At 40.9% G+C, this 17486-nt stretch overlaps 1 protein-coding gene across 6 annotated transcripts in view; it reads right to left on the bottom strand.

Annotated features, from left to right (window-relative positions):
- Positions 1–17486, bottom strand: part of TEX2 (testis expressed 2) — a 102393-nt gene that overhangs the window by 40291 nt on the left and 44616 nt on the right. The gene's annotated exons all lie outside the window — the stretch shown is intronic.

Below are 17486 nucleotides of genomic sequence, written 5' to 3'. Positions count from 1 at the left end.
CATTAGTAAAATCAGAATAAACATAAATCTTATTCGATACAAAAACAAAGATCTGAGGTACACGGGACACTGAAACCAAACCTGACTGTGATGCAAGTATCAATTCACTGGTGACTAGGAGTTGCTAAGACAGGTGCGAAGCTTCAAGGATAATCAGTGTGGAGCTATAATCTGCTATGTTTCTGATAACTAAAAATCTGGATTTGGGAGGATAATGATAATGTCCATTTCTCTAAATAAAATGTTCTTTTCTTTCTTTTTTTAAAAGATAACAAGCAAATCAGGAAACGCAGAAGTTTTATTCATGTAAATAGAGCAAGTCTTTCAGCCTAACCTCCTCTAGGGGTGAATAATCCTACCCAGTCTGGCCTTCTTAAATTAGCCAAACTCACCCTCCTCTCAGCTCACCTGCAAAACATCTTTGGAATTTCACAGATCATACTAACTCATGCTATCATTCCAGAACTGAGACCTACCACTCCCACGCCATTTCTAGATCACTTAAATCACACAGATGATCAGAAATTAGGCATTAAGAATTATAGTTATAATCAACAGTATGTCAAAATCCAAAGATATATAGTAACTTAAATGAGTAAAATTGTGCTCCAGGTGCCCCCCCCAACAACATAAATGTACTTACTTATACATTGATCTTCAAAAAGAGCACACATATTAAAGTGTATGGGCAGTGTACAAAAGCCTAACATAAAATTATGGTAAAGCTACTCTCATAGCAATGATCAATATTCATCATTTAATCCTCTACCTGCCCCACAGTCCTTTTTCAGATGATACAGTGGCCCAGATCTTTTTAAAAAAAGTTCTCTAGGGAATCTTAATTGATTCTCTTCATGCCCCTCATTTTCTTCTTTTTTTAAGATTTATTTATTTGAGAGAGAGAGAAAAAGCATGTGCACATGGTGGGGGGGGGCAGGAGAGGGAAAGGGAGAATCTCAAGCAGACTCCCCACTGAATGAGGAGACCAATGCAGAGCTCAATCTCACGACCCTGAGATCATGACCTGAGCAGAAATCAAGAGTCAGATGCTTACCCAACTAAGGGGCCACCCAGGCGCCCCTCTACTCCCCTCATTTTATAAATGTTTTTGAATTGAGCAGAGAAGTACTAAAAATCACAATGCAATTGGGAATGTCATTCTTTTCAAAGAATGGCCATTTCCACAGTGAGTACTTGAGTCTCACACTTCAGTCTTGACCTGAGAGCCTCTGCAAATGAGGAATCCTTAGAATTCTATTTATTTATCCATTCATCAAAACATGCACTGAGTGTATGTGCCAAGTAATGTGTCAGGAGTCGATACAAAGATTTAAAAAATGACAGGATTTTTGACTCAAGGATGCTCCCAAATCAGTAGAGAATTAGGTCTTCATTTTCCCATGTGACAACCCTGCTGGAGTAACCATTAAAAGGTCGTCACAAAGAGTACCCTGAATGTAAGTAATGTTTTCACTTACATAATGTAAGTAAAAACAGACAAACATACTTCGCCATGGGGTGTGTGTGTGAAATTTATGAGGCAATCATACAGGTTTATACATCTTAGTAGGTTTTTGTTTTTGTTTTGCATGAGTTAGGAGTAGCTCTCCCACCTCCTAATGCATCGCTGCTTCTATTAAAAATGTCATTTGAATGGGCAAGCAAGTGGTCACAGAAAGAGGGTGTAATCTAGATGTTGCAAAGATCAGAGCAATGAAATGAAAAGGTGGACAAGCAACAAAGAGACTGTGGGGCCTGAAGTGGACTGTACAGTCAGAGCATCAGTTTGGGTAGGTTTATTTTGCTAAGTTTAGAACTAAGGACATTCTTTGGTTCATAGTTTTTTGTCTTTTTCCTTAGTCTGTTATTATGGTGAAGTATATTCATGGATTTTTGAACGTTGAACCAGTCTTGCATTCTCGGGGAGATTATGTATTGGTCATGATGTGCTGAAGTTGGGTCACACCAGCTCAGGAGAGCTAATTCTACACACCTCTTCCTGACTCTGCTGTCAGTGACCTCACATTGGTAGCTTACAATCGGCCACGGTGGGAGGGTTTTGTTTTGTTTAGTTTGTGGGAGTTTTTATACAATGGAAATCAGTGAACGGTACAAAGAGGACTTCCTCTTGATCCAGAGAGCCAGTTTAACAGCACAGTACTATTATTATCCTTTTTATACATTACAGAATTTGGCTTGCTAATACTTTGTTCATTTGTCACCCTAAGTTCATAAGGTAAATTGGTCAATAGTTTTCTTGCAATATCTTTCAATATTAGCTAGCCTCATAAAATGAGTTGGGAAGTGTTCCTTCTATTTTCTGGAAGAGTTTGTGTAAAATATTTCTTCCTTAAAGGCTTGGTAAATTTGCCAAGGAAGCCATCTGGGCCTGCAGTTTTCTTTGTAGAAAGGTTTTTAACTATGAATTCAATCTCTTTAATTTCTACCGGAAATTAGGCTATTTCTTCTTGAATGAGCTTTGGTAGTTTCTGTCTTATAAAGAATTTGTCTATTTCATTTAAGTTGCCCAACCTCTGGGCATAATGTTGTTTGTAATATTTCCCTATTACGCTTTTTAAGTCTGTGGAGTCTAGCAATATTCTTTTAGTCCTAATATTGGTAATTTGTACTTCTAAAATAAGCACTTAATGTTATTAATTTCCCTCTAAACACTGCATCAGCTGCAATTTGTGATATGTTGTATTTTCATTTGATTAAAATATTTTCTCCTCTTCCCTGTGATTATCTTTGGACTCACAGGCTAATGAGAAGTATGTTTAATTTCCAAATGTGTGGGAATGTCCCAGATATCTCTCTGTTACTGATTTTTAGTTTAACTTCATGACGGTCAGAAAACATGCTTTTTATAATTTCAGTTCTTTTACCTTCGTTAAGTTTTTATGGCCCAGAATATGGTGTATCTGGTGAATGTTCCATGAACACTATAAAAAATATGCATTTTCTATAAATACATTTGTCTTTTTAAACAATGTTTGCCTAAAATGTTTCAAACAACATTTTTGCTAAAGATCTCCTGGCATATAATCCACAGTTTTCTTTTTATCCAATTTGGTTGCAGAAAATACTTTCTTACCTAAATAGGTTTACTAGGCCTAAAGTTCTAAAGGCAACTAGATTAATAAAGAATTTGAAGCAGATCTGATTTTTCTGGGCTGCTTCAGAGCCATGCTCAAAGGCCAGGTTGTATTTACTTGCAGAGCTACTAAAACCAAGAAGAATCTGTGGAGGGAGGGATGGAAGGGCTGGTGCTTAAGAATTTCTTAGGGCCAGGGAATGACAATGAGATTAAAATAGAAACTTCTATCAGTGTCATCTATGAGCCGTTTAGCCATACAGTCCCCACTAGGGATTGCTCTTCTTGAATTATTTCACTCTGAGTGTACATCGCCTGCCTAGAATAGAGGCTATTTGAGGATACATGGCATGTGTGATACCCTCTGTGGGATCCATAATTACATCTTAGCTGAGATGTTAAACCTTTTATCACTGATTCTTGAGTTTTGATAATCATAATTTGATGTAAGTCACACATTTCTACAATATCTCCATATAAAAGATTTTTCATTTGTTTCTGGCTATGTAAAATTATAGTGGACATGTAAAAAAGTCAATAGAATTAACATGATACTGGAATTTTGGACAAAATACCCTGCATTACAGTTGTCATCATCACCAGACTAGAAAGGCTGAAAAAAAAAAAAAAGATAAGCATATTATGAAGTTATTCTCAAATAACAGGACAGTCTCTGAGAAATAGAGTAATGTGAGCTGTAAAGATTTTCCGCTTTTGAAACTCCTGAGACTGTACAGGTTAACTGATTTACGAACAAGAGGCATTTGGGAATAAAAGGTTGTTTCTCTCCCATTGCTTTCGTTTTGCCTTTCCTAGTAAGTCAGAAAACGCAGAACTGTCCAAGGAAGCACTGTCCAATGGAAATATAATATGAACCATAAATATGCATCATGAAAATACATAATTTTAAATTGTCTAGTAGCCATAATAAAAAGAAAAAAGGTGAAATTAATTTTAACAATGTATTTTATTTAACTCAATACAGTCGACCCTTGAACAACATGGGTTTGAACTGTGCAGGTTCACTTAAATGAAGATTTTTTTTTCAATTAATACAGTATACTACTATAAATGTACTTTCTCTTCCGTATGATTTTCTTTAGCTTATTTTAAGAAATGGTATACAATACATATATTGTCCAAATATGTGTTAATCGACTGTTATTGGTAAGGCTTCCTGGTCAAAAACAGGCTATTAGTAGTTAAGTTTTGGGGGAGTCAAAAGTTATACAAGGATTTTCAACTGCACAGGGGGTCAGTGCCCCTAACCCCCACATTGTTCAGTGGTCAACTGTATATCCAAATATTATCATTTCAACATATAACATTAACAATTATTAATTATATTTACATTCCTTGTTTTGTACTAATTCCTCAAAATCCAGCACATATTTCATACCTAGAGCACATCTCAGTTTGAACAAGCTGCATTTCGAGGGCTCAATGGCCCTATGTGGCCAGTGGCTACTGTATTACCACACATCCAATTCGTAGGTTCTGGCTTTTCGAACCTAGACACCTGGCTCAAGCAGAATGATCAAAATCCTCCTCTCTAGCTGACACTTCCAGGATTCTAAATTTTATTTTATATTAAGTAATCTCTATACCCAACATGGGGCTCGAACTCTTGACCCCGAGATCAAGAGTCATATGCTCTACCAACTGAGCCAGCCAGGCGCCCTTCTCGCTGATACTTACAACACATGCAGTTTTATGCTGTGTTTTACTAGCTGCTTTACCAAATTACATGAGAGAAGATAATGTTAAGTAATCTTCAGATGCAACATTCAATCTCAGAAATTCAAAACCACTTTAAAAAGCTAACAGGTGGGGTCCTGGCTGGCTTAGTCAGAAGAGCATGCAACTCTTGATCTCAGGGTCATGAGTTCAAGCCCCATGTTGGGTGTAGAGATTACTAAAACTATATACATACTTAAAAAAAAAAGCTAACATGCAATCTTAAAAACTAAGGAATAAAAGTAATCTAAGTAAAAGGCTAAAGTTTTTGAAAACTCTTATAGTTCTATAAGGTCATTAAAAGATGCTCAATTTGCAAACAAACATTAAGCTTTTAGCTTATTCATCTGTTTTTTAGTAGAAAAGAAGACAGGACACACAGGCACACGTGTTAGGACACAAGCACTGACTGCTTCAGTTCATCTGTTTACAGGATCACCTGGTGAAGAGCCATCACTTCGTACTAGTCTAACAAACTGCTGCATGGTTACTATTCCTGGTAAACTCCCTGTATCTGGTTAACAAGAGCAACCACTTCCAGTGCTTCAGGGATTTGCTCTCGACCCAGCAGCCTGAGCTCCTACCCAAGCCAGAGAGCCAGCCCTCTGGAGTTGTTGCTGGGCTGCAGCCTGTGACATCCCAACATGGCCACAGTTCCAAGATGATATGTGGTCATCCTTTGCTGACTGCTCTGGCAGATAACAAGCAGGTTACCTCTACCACTCACCAAACTGCAGAAATATTAGAACAACCTGATTTAGAGGTATGTGGAGGAGAAAAGAGAGTTTCAAGTCCCACACAGTTCGGGAACAAAACACCACACCTGCCCCACGAGAGGACACTGGTGAGAGGCAGGGGTAGGCCTAGGAAGAGAATCTAGGAGATGCCTTTCCTCAGGAAAGGTCCACAGGGTTCCAACCTCCCTTCTTCTGGTTCAAGGCTGGCTTGAGCTTCCTCCTCCCCACACTCCTCAGAATCACCAGTGGCTGCATTACAACACAAAGGGCCCTGTGGCTTCTCCTTCCTTTTATCTTCACATTGCCTGCTTCCTACTCCACCATTTTCTTTTCTTTGTGTTCAGGAGCTACCAGAGGCTAAAGCCCATGGCTGCCAACAAATAGATACAACCCACGAGTCAGGATTTCAACTGCATGTCTATTGTGGACAATCATTTGTTAGCTTTAGTGAGGCCCGACCCTTAACCATACATGACAGACGGCTGGTCAAAACATTGCAACCCACCCACAAACATTAGCAGAACTGCTTAGTCTGACACGCCTATGTTCCAATCCTGGCTTCGCCACTTGCTAACTGCCAAGTTGGATGAAGCTTATCCTTAGACCCTTGGTCTTCTTGCCAGTGAGAAAGTCTAACATGGCTTATTGCCCAGCTTCATGCCTCCCCCGTCCCCACCTTACCCTCTGCTCCAGCCGTGATGAATTTCTCCATGCTAACAGTACTTTACTGAGGTACAATTTGCATATATAGTAAAAGGAACAAATCTTACCCGTAAGATTTTTAAGATATTAATATTTGTAATAATAGCTGACATCTGAGCTCATATTATGATCCAGGCACTTCAGGTGCATTAGCTACTTCTGCCAATTACCTAAAATTTTCTAAGTGAGCAAAATGGTGAGAGAGGTTAAGTGATTTGCCTAAAGAGGGGTTTAAAAACAAAAAAAAAGTGGCCCAGAGAGTGGCAAATCCAGGACTTAAGCCAAGTCCACCTGACTTCGAGGCCCAGGCTCCTACCTCCCCACCATGGCATGGCCCACCTTCGGTCTGGCTAGTCATCCCCCACGTCATGGCAAAGGTGACACTTCTCCCTGGAATCCTCTCTGATCACCTAGGCTCTGTTCTCTATTACCTTCCTCCTATCACTGTATCTGTTAACTGCCTGGTCTACTTGAGTACAAACACCACAAGACAATCAAAGTTGTAACAAATGTTCATTGACTGAATACATGAATGTAGCCTAATTCAGATGGCACCCGTGAGGATTACATGAAATCTGTATGTAAAGCACAAGTGAGCAGGACAAGCTGGTGTGCCCTTCACGGCCTGTGAATATTGTTCTACCTGCATAAGCAGAGAGAAGCACAGAAGGAGCTGAGATTCTATTAAGTGCAGAGACTGGCAGAGGTTACTTTGAAGAAGGCTTGGTCACTGCTCCCAAGGAGAAAACCAAGTTATAATTGCACAAAATAGCACAGAACAGGAAGAATCTTAGAATAAAAGATGTTTAAGCTTTTCAGGACAGAAACTGAATTAGCCACTTCTCTGTAACAGAGAGAGGTAGGTGTTGTGACTGGTGCTCGGGTTTCTTGACTCCCATGCAGGGCTCCTTCCAGAACATTACAAGCTTTGATAGGAAACCTTGACAGACTCACAGGGGCTGCTACTTGACCTGCATCAGTCAGGCATCCAGGATACTGATGGCCATTGGGAGGCTCGGGCCAAGAGGAAACCAGGCATGATTCTCCTGCTTCTGTCCCCTAATGCACCCTATTGACCGCAAACCACGCAGGCTGCCCTTGCAGGAAGTGATCTCCCAATGCAAACCCCATTGCTTTTTGATACCATCAATCGGCCAACTTTTTCCTGTAGCTTGACCAACCCCCTGGATTCAGCTGCAAACAATTTCCAGACCTAAGCAGTCAAATATCAGATCTTGAGAGCATGCAGCAACTTCAATGCCTTCCCCCCAGTTTCCCATATAGTGCCTAGCTGTCTACTGCTCAGCTGTTCTACAGTTCTTAACCCTCCATTTTTTACCAAGTAAGATGTTTCTCCAATTTTATTTTGTTATGGGCCATAGGAGTGGGGATAAAGAGATATAGTGTATAGTTAGCAACTCATTCCATTTCAACAGCTCAACTAAAAACTCAGAGATGCTCTCAACCCACACTAAAGCAGCTCAGACAAGCCTTGTTTCTTTCAGAGGCTGGAGCTGTTAAAATGGAGACAGTGCACGCACTGGGGGACAATGACCACAGTCAGCTGGCCTGCAGCTGCCTGGCTCACAGACTGGTCCTGTGATCCTGTCTGTAAAAGGTCAGGGGTTTCTCTTCCAATTCTCCACTGGGCTTCGAAGCCATGTCTGGCTGAAAGTATAAACCACAATCTATAAAGGGACTCATTTAATACTTGGAAAGATTAAAAGCTGCAATTAACCTTTTGCAAAATAATAAAGTCTGGAAGAACTACTATTGTGTTCACTTTCAGTTATAGTGCCAGCCAGGAGGTCAAGACCAATGCTCTCTCTTGGTCAGCTTGACGCTGTGCTGACCAGAGCAATGCACCAGCCCTCTGGCCCGAGGAAGCGATGGGGCTTTCTCTGTCTTCAGTGTCGTGGGGCTGACATTGTGCTGTCACATGGCTGTGCTGGCATCTGAGGCTGCCTGTCACTCAGCTCCCGGGCATCATTCCTTCATCTAGCCTGTCAGGGAAGGAACAAATCCTAAACATAAGGACAGAGCCAGGGCCTGAGGCCCCTCCTGCTGAAAATCCTCTCTGAAGCCCATAAAAAAGCTCGGGGACTTTTGTCTCCCAAACTAAAGCATAAGCAAGATTTTTCTCTTTGCAGGTTTTGACGCTTTTTGATGGATTAATGGTTTAGAACTGGATCATCAGTTAAAACATGATCTCACAGATCATGGACTTAGAGACTATGGCAGGAACAGTCTACTTAAATTTATATAACTTTAGATACAAATTTGATTTTACCCAGAAAAGACAAAAAAACCTACAGACGTATAGACTTCATACTATGAATGACAACCTTAAGCCAACAGTCAACATTCAAAATAAATGCTACTCAAAGAAACCATCAAGAAGGGAAAAAAGTCCATTGGGGAGAGGAGCACCAGCATCAATACCATCCACATCCTCCAACTGACTGCTCCAAGGTCACCTTCACGGCCACATCACTAGAAGCATTGGGGTCAGAGCTAAAGCCACAGACTCTGCAAAATGGCCTTTATCTCAGCTTTTCCATCCTTCAGGGCAGCATCTACCCAATTCAGGTGACCAAAGAACAGTTTTAGAATGTACAGGCAAATAGTAAAAAGTAAGAGAAAACGAGCATTCAAAAATAAAAATGTTTTCTTAGAGAGGGAGGAAGGGTAAGGGCAGAGGGAGACAGAATCTCCAGCAGACTCCACACCCAGTGCAGGGCCCAATGTGGGCTTTGATCTCACGACTCTGAGATCATGACCTGAGCCGATATCAAGAGTTGGATGCTTAACCAACTGAGTCACCCAGGCGCTCCTGAGCATTCAAATTTGACAGAAAAATAACATGATCTCAGATGAACCACTGAAATAATCAAGGTCTGACTTATGTTAACACATGATAAACAGGGGCACCTGGGTGGCTCAGTCGTTAAGCGTCTGCCTTCGGCTCAGGTCATGATCCCAGGCTCCTGGGATCGAGCCCCGCATCGGGCTCCCCGCTCAGAGGGAAGCCTGCTTCTCCCTCTCCCACTCCCCCTGCTTGTGTTCCCTCTCTTGCTGTGTCTCTCTCTATCAAATAAATACAATCTTAAAAAAAAAACACATGATAAACATTAAATCATATTAACAAATTTTGAAATTATAATAGATTAACAAGCCAATAAATTAGTAGTCTCCAAACTTTTTAGATCACAATCCTACCAGCTAAAAAATTTTGAGTATATACCCACAATATACCCATTTACTTACAAATTATATACATGTTCTAATATATTACAGCTTTTTTTGTGAGTAAAGTGATATAAGTTTATTAAGTGAAGATACAGAAAAAGCTCTCAAGAGTGAGAGGGGTCCCAACAGGGTTGCCCTATTACAGCTTTTATAAAAAGTAAAAAATATAAATTAAGAGAAAAAGACGAAATAATTAGCCTTCTGCTAATTTTTAGCTTTTCCTTGCTAACAGCTTTGTACTCTCTTCAGCTGACACCTCAATGCATAATATATATATTTAGGGTGAAGCTCATCACTAATGATAAAGAATAAAATCCACATTTCAAATAGTCTTGATAACTTCTAAGGATTTCGGCAAAGGTCAACATATGGTCATCTGTATGTCAAATATTAGCAAGGCTATTACTTTCTTAGAGTAAAAAATATATACAAATAGAAACTTTTAATTCTTCCTTCTCGAATAGTGTCTTCAGCAACCCATCTTGGAGACCACTGAAAAGAAGCAAAAGAATGAAAACAGTTCACAATTGCAGCCTCAGGAACCAACACACTAACAGGCTCATGCTCTGGCGCCATCTTGTTGGCAACCTCCTTGTCTTGGGGGATACGGCAAACTTCTTCTTAAAGGCTAATGACTGGGGTGCCTGGTGGCTCAGTTGGTTAAGCATCTGACTCTTGATTTCAGCTCAGGTCATGATCTCAGGGTTGTGAGACTGAGCCCTGTATCAGGCTCCCTGCCCAGCATACAGCTTAAGATTCTCTATCTTCTGGAGCACTTGGGTGGCTCAGTTGCTTGAGTGTTGCAACTCTTGATTTCAGCTCAGGTCATGATCTCAGGGTCGTGAGATTAAGCCCTGCTTTGGCTCTGAGCTGGGTGTGGCATCTGCTTGGGATTCTCTCTCTCTCCTTCCCTGCCTCTCACACGCACACTCCCTTCTCTCTTTAAAAAAAAAAAAAGAAAAGAAAAGATTCTCTTTGCCTATGCCCCTCCCCCTCAAAGGCTAATTATTGTACAATAAGAACAGTCTTCGATGAACTTAGTACTTTTTATATATTAAAATAAATTTTAGAGGTGAAAAGATATCTAGCATTGATTTTTTTTTCATGGTTAATACCTTACTCTCCCAAAAAACATGACTGAGAACTCTCAGACCCACTACGCCCACAGCCTCTCTCCTCACTCCATAGATGAAATCTGCAACAAAACTAAAAAGCATGGTCCTGGAAGAGCTAGCCAGAATCCAGAATATGTTTTCTCAAGGAAATGATGCTATAAACTTAGTCATATGTAAGTGAACTAGAATTACTGTTTAGCCATGTTGTAAGCTAAAGAGTTGAGTGGGAAATTGGCAAAATGTTAATAATTGTTGAAGCTGAGGCTGGGCCTTGGGTACATGGGGTTTCATTATACTATTCTCTTGTGTATACTAGACATTTTCTACAATAAAAAGTTAGAAAGTAAAAGTTCAAGAAAAATCATTCTGGAGTCACCTGACTTCCTTAACCTCACTGTTCCTATGGAATTCAGGAAGCATTTTCTACACCGTTAACTCTCCACCCAACTTTAAAACATGGGTACCTGCTTTTAAGTGAGGGCTGCCTGCACTGAAACATCTCACCTGGTATTTCTCAAGCAACAAGGGACACTAGGAAATAGCCATATTTATAAAAACCATCCATAAAAACTCAAGTGACCCATTATGGGAGCAGGATATTTTCAGTTCAGTATAATGTAGAAAGAAATGTTTTATTTCTCATACTCACTGTATTGGGGGTTATAAGACACCAACAAAAAGCAACCCAAGTCTCTTTTGGCTGTAATGGGGCTGTTCTCTTCTAAGATTTGCACACTCTAATTTCTTAAAAGAATTGCATGAAATTGAGATTAAATTTACAAGTTTGAATTTCTTCTCAAAATTTATAATGTTTTCCTTACGAAATCATTTTTACATATCAAAACCAAAGCCTGTATTTAGGGACTGCAATGATTTAAAAAATCTATCCCTGGGGTGCCTGGTTGGCTCAGTCGTTAAGTGTCTGCCTTTGGTTCAGGTCACGATCCTAGGGTCCTAGGATCGAGTCCCGCATTGGGCTCCCTGCTCGGCGGGAAGACTGCTTCACCCTCTCCAGCTCCCCCTGCTTGTGTCCCCCCTCTCGCTGTCTCTCTCTATGTCAAATTAATAAATAAAAATCTTTTAAAAAAATAAATAAAAAATCTATCCCTCTTACTAAAAATCCAAATGTGATATAACCTAAGGAAAAAAGGTTCTCTAAAATTCATTTCTATTAGTCTTGCAATGGTGGAAACACAATTTTAGTTGAACTTCTTGGGCCATATCTTTTTTTTTTTTTAAAGATTTTATTTATTTATTTAATGGAGAGATAGAGAGAGCCAGAGAGCACAAGCAGGGTGGAGGGGAGGGAATGGCAGAGGGAGAAGGAAAAGCAGTCTCCCCACTGAGAAAGGAGCCTGATGCAGGGCTCAAGCCCAGGGTCCTGGGATCATGACCTGAGCCGAAGGCAGATGCTTAACCAACTGAGCCACCCAGGCGCCCCATGACATGGGCCATATCTTTTAAAAAGAGACAGATTTTTTTTATGTTTGCATTAAAATAATTTTAGAAAAAAAAAAGAGAGAGAGACAGATCATCACTCTGGAAACCAACATTCTACTGTTGTGTTCTGTGGGGTGGTTTGTAAGTCTGAGATAAAGAATTTACCCATGAATATAATTTAAAACTGCATGAGTCACACACTCAAACATACATCTAAGAACCTTATGAAATCTTCAGGAAGCTTATCATTACAGACATGTGGAAACATCAGTGTACAGGAATGGCACTGAATTAAGTACACTCCTGGTCAAGTGACAAGTACATTCTATTTTTTTTTTATTAAAGATTTTATTTATTTATTTGTCAGATAGAGTGAGCGTACAAACAGGGGGAACGGCAGGCAGAGGGGGAGGCAAGCTTCCTGCCAAGCAGGGAGCCCAATACGGGGCTCGATTCCAGGACCCTGGGATCATGACCTGAGCAGAAGGCAGACGCCTAACCGACTGAGCCACCCAGGCTTCCTGTGACAAGTTCATTCCTAGAGAAGCATCCAACTTGTTAAGAATGCTCAGCAAAAACAAACATCCCCCAAATGCAATTCCTCTGATGCCCAAACCCACTCTTTCCCAGGGTCCCCAGCTCAGGGTATCTAGCTAGTGACCCAAAATAAAACCCCCAGAAGGTTACCACACAGGGGTTGTTGCTCAAAATGAAGCCCTTGGGACTCTGCAGCACACATGAGGCTCTACCTTGAGCTAACATACCCAGACTGCCAAGCTTTCAGTCATATTAGTGTCTCCTAGCATTTTGATCTTCCCCCCTGCTCTCACGCGTTCGACTTGTCACTTGGTGCCTGTGTAGCCACCTTTCTCTTACTTGCTGCTTCTCATCAGCAGCATGAATGTATGAAATCATAATGTATGAATCCCCAAACATTAAGAACAAGCAGGCTTTGGAGGAGGTTCTAAGAGCCGTTCTGTGGACTTGGTGACAACTCTTTGGGCTTCCAGAGGTTTTGACTGCTTCCATCCCAGACGAGAGAGCTGCTGACTGGCAGCGTCGAGTGAGAGTTGGTGGAGGATCATGAGGCCTAATCAACCACATATCAGTTTTTGAGAACAGCTAGTACTTGGCTGCTAACAGTCTTTGTGACTCTCCAACCCATATACTCACCACTGCAGAAATGTCATTTTTTTAAAAAATATTTTGTTTATTCATCTGAGAGAGAGAGAGAAAGTGAGCGAGAGCATGGGCAGGGAGGGGGGTCAGAGGGAGAGGGAGAAGCAGACGCCCCGCTGAGCAGGAAGCCCGACCCGAGGCTTGATCCCAGAACCCCGGGATCATGACCTGAGCCAAGGGCAGGCACTTAACCTACTGAGCCACCCAGGTGCCCCTGTAATGGGGTCATTTTTAAATACAAGTGTCCACAGTGTGGATGGAACAGTAAAATCACCTGGATAAACTACAAAAGAGCTTTACTTTTCTCCTCCCTTTCATCTTCATGTGAAGTCTCACTGAAGAAAAACTGCAATGCTTTCTGAATTGTTTATGGAGCCAATTTAGGACTCAGGACTCTCAGTCCTGGACCCATCACTGAGAACTTACATGGCTCTGAAGTTTAAAGACACACAGTCTCCTAAAATAGTCCTGGAGTACTAACCCTCCTGCCTGTCTGGTTCATGGGGCTCCCAGATACAGTCTACTGAGGGCACGAAGTACAGAGGATCACTGTCAATGCTGGGCCTCTATAGTAGAGATCTTTATCACGGGCAGGTTTTATAACCCATGTCTGTGAATTTTTTTTTTTTTAAGTTTCCATGCCTGCCCTCAAGAACTGCACCATTACATCCTCCACAGAAAATAATTCAAAACAGCTAATTCCCTAAATCAAGCCTATTTTCAAAAAGGGGCTTTTCCGACCCTAGAAACAGGTTCACAGATCTGTTTTATAAAGAAACCAAGGCCCATCTCCTGCATCACTCTTAAAGCCGTAAATCTAGAGAGCAGAAATCTAGAACTTGCCACTATCCCCATTTCTCTAATGCTCTACTTGGCAGATGCCAGCAGTCTTTTCTCCCTTTGAATTCAGGAGGCCAGTACAGGTAAGAGAAGAGCAGATTTGCTGCCAGAGATTTCTAAGTAGTAATCAAGTTCCGAATCCTGTCAAAAATGGACCATCTTGGCTTTTCCACTGCAGTGGGAAAAGAAAAACCTCTCCATAATCTGTACTTTTTGGTAATTATTTTTTGTCTTCTTAAAAGACCACCCCTTTCAACCCAACTAAATTTTTTCCTTAAGTATCAGGGATTTCTTTTAAAAAGCAACTTCATTAGGAGATGACAGGGTCAATACTGCCTCACCACCTACATTTCCGGATAAAGCCTCATTCATTCATTCACTCATTCATCATCCATCCATCTACCTACCTATTCATCCAATAAGTACTTATCATGTGCCCATTATGTGCCACGTGCTGAGGACACAACGATGAACACGATGGACATGGCCTGTGCATTCATGAAGCCTATGGTGGACTGGAGGAGATAGGCAATAAACATACATATAACTAGGGATCTTATAAGTACTATGCAAGTGAGGCAGAGAAGGCAAGCTGTGCCTCAGACTTTGGGCACCCCTTTCCACAGTGCATAGCTGTTGCTGGGAAGAAGTTGACCAGCCAAGTCCCAGATTCCCTAGGACCCCTGACATTTTGGAGGACCCATGTGACTAGCTCACAATGGAATGTTGAGTAGAAGTGATGTGTGTCACTTCCAGGTCCAGGCATTATCAGAAGGCAGGCCTTCTTTTGCTCTCTCACTCTCCTTCTGCCAGCTGGATGCAAAGAACTCTGATACCCTAGGCAGGGGTCAAGAAACTGAGCCTGAGGCCTGTTTCTATAAATGGGCCACACCCATTTATTTACACATTGTCTGTGGCTGCTTTCCTGCTACAATAAAGAGTTCAGTGATTGCAACAGAAACTTTATGACCCACAAACATAAGATATTTACTATGTGGCCTTTTAAGAAAGTTTGCTGAGCCACAAGATGGAAGGAACTTGGGCCCCTGCATCAACATGTGGGCATGGCCACCCACCCACCAGGAATACCCAAACAGGACTGTTCCACAGGGAAGAAACAAACTTGTAATTTGTTACAATAGCTAGTGTTATCCTACCTCTTACAGAAAGTAAAGCACAATGTCCAATGAGAAAATGTAACAGAAAATAGATGCTTGAAGATAGACTCCACTATACTTTCCTTTTCTTATCACAACAATTGTGTCCTAAATTTAACGTCAACACTGCTAAATGTTTAAAGTGTCGTATTTTTTAAATGGTTCCCCAGAGTATGATCTCCAACTCAGTAAAATTAATTAAGCCCAAAGAACATTTGCATTTGAAATCTTTGGCTTACAATACACATACAACCTACCCTTCTAATCTGTAGTAGTGTTCCTTTTATAAAATAAAGTATTTAGCCAGGTTTCCTTTTTTTAAGATTTTATTTATTTGACAGAGAGAGAGGGAACACAAGCAGAGGGAGTGGGAGAGGGAGAAGCAGGCTTCCCGCGGAGCAGGGAGCCCGATGTGGGGCTCGATCCCAGGACCCTGGGACCATGACCTGAGCCGAAGGCAGATGCTTAATGACTGAGCCACCCAGGCACCCCTTTAGCCAGGTTTCTAAAAACAGCCCAGTACACCAAACAGAAGACCCCAGGCTAAGATATAATTTTTCCTGAACAGTAATGAAGCCACCCTAAACAAGTCAAGGGCTCAAACCAGTTTAAACTGAATGTTATGGGGCACCTGGGTGGCTCAGCCAGTTAAGCGGCTGCCTTCGGCTCAGGTCATGATCCCAGTGTCCTAGGATCGAGTCCCGCATCGGGCTCCTTGCTCAGCGGGGAGCCTGCTTCTCCCTCTCCCTCTTCTGCTCCCCCTGCTTGTGCTCTCTGTCAAATAAATAAAATCTTTAAAAAAAGAATTAAAAAAAAAAAACTGAATGTCACGATTGTTAGGCATCGGAGTAATACAGAAGTACCATTTTTCTTTGCTAAAGTTATACTAACTGACTTACAGCGCATGTAACTCAGGCAGTCACAGCACCACCCTATAAAAAGCATAGCAACCATAATGAGTCACTCTTACTCCACTTCATATATTAATACTAAGCTTAAATGTGTCATATCCTCAAGACTCAGCATCAGCTTCTCTTAAAAAAGAAAGTCCCATAACATACTGCCATGGGAAAGAAATAAAAAAAAATCAAATACATGATTCATTAAGTCAAAACAAAAAGAGTGAGCACGCACACGTGTGGTGTATATATACTCACAGAAATTTAAAAAAAGAACAAAACCAAGATATATAACAAAATCGTTAATTCCTTCCCACTACTATGACCAAAAAAAAATAATTTTTTTCTTTGGGTTTCCTGAGTTTTTTAAAAACTGTCCGCCTGGGTGGCTCAGTCGTTGAGCGTCTGCCTTCAGCTCAGGTCATGATCTCAGGGTCCTGGGATCGAGCCCCGCATCGGGCTCCCTGCTCAGCGGGAAGCCTGCTTCTCCCTCTCCCACTCCCCCTGCTTGTGTTCCCTCTCTCGCTATGTCTCTCTCTGTCAAATAAATAAAATCTTTAAAAAAACAAAACCAAAAAAAAAAACACTGTCCGTGTATTTCTTTCGAATAAGATAAAAAGTTTATGAAACTAGAAAACAAATAGTATTTTGGACCCTTAGAGCATTCTTCCCCTTGTTTTGCTTTTTTGTTTTTGTTTCTATTTTTTTGCAATAGAAAGAGATGCTGCCCTTTTATAAGCATTCTTACTTAAACAGAGGGGAGAAAAACCCTATTAAAAGAGAAATGAAACCAGCTTTGAACTACCAAAAAAACTACCAAATAAAACCCTAAAACCAAACCAAAACAACAAACCCAGAAAACAAGTGTTGGCAAGGATATGGGGAAATTAGAGCTCTCGTGCTCTGCTGGCAGGAAGGTGAAATGGTACAGCTACTGTGGAAAACAGTATGGCAATTCCTCGAAAAATTAAAAACAAAATTACCATTAGATCCAACAGTCCCACTTTGGGGTATACACCCAAAAGAACTGAAAACAAGATCTCAAAGAGCTATCTATACACCCATGTTCATAGCAGCATTATTCAGCATAACTAAAACATGGAAGCCACCCAAGTGTCCACTGCTGGATGAATGGATAAGGAAAATGGAGTACATACACACAATGGAATTATTATTTGGCCTTAAATGAAAAGGAAATTCTGACTAATTCTGATTATGCTAAGTAAAATAAGCCAGTCACAAAAAGAAATACTGTCTGATTCCACTTATATGACACTTGGAGTATTCAAAATCAAAAAGACCGAGTGGAACTATGGTTGCTAGGGTCTGAAGGGAGG

Source organism: Eumetopias jubatus, unplaced genomic scaffold, assembly GCF_037043125.1.
Source record: "Eumetopias jubatus isolate StellerSeaLion01/CBP00866 unplaced genomic scaffold, mEumJub1_p1.0 scaffold_10, whole genome shotgun sequence".
In the NCBI taxonomy this organism is placed as follows: domain Eukaryota; kingdom Metazoa; phylum Chordata; class Mammalia; order Carnivora; family Otariidae; genus Eumetopias; species Eumetopias jubatus.
This window is presented reverse-complemented; position numbering and strand designations above follow the sequence as displayed.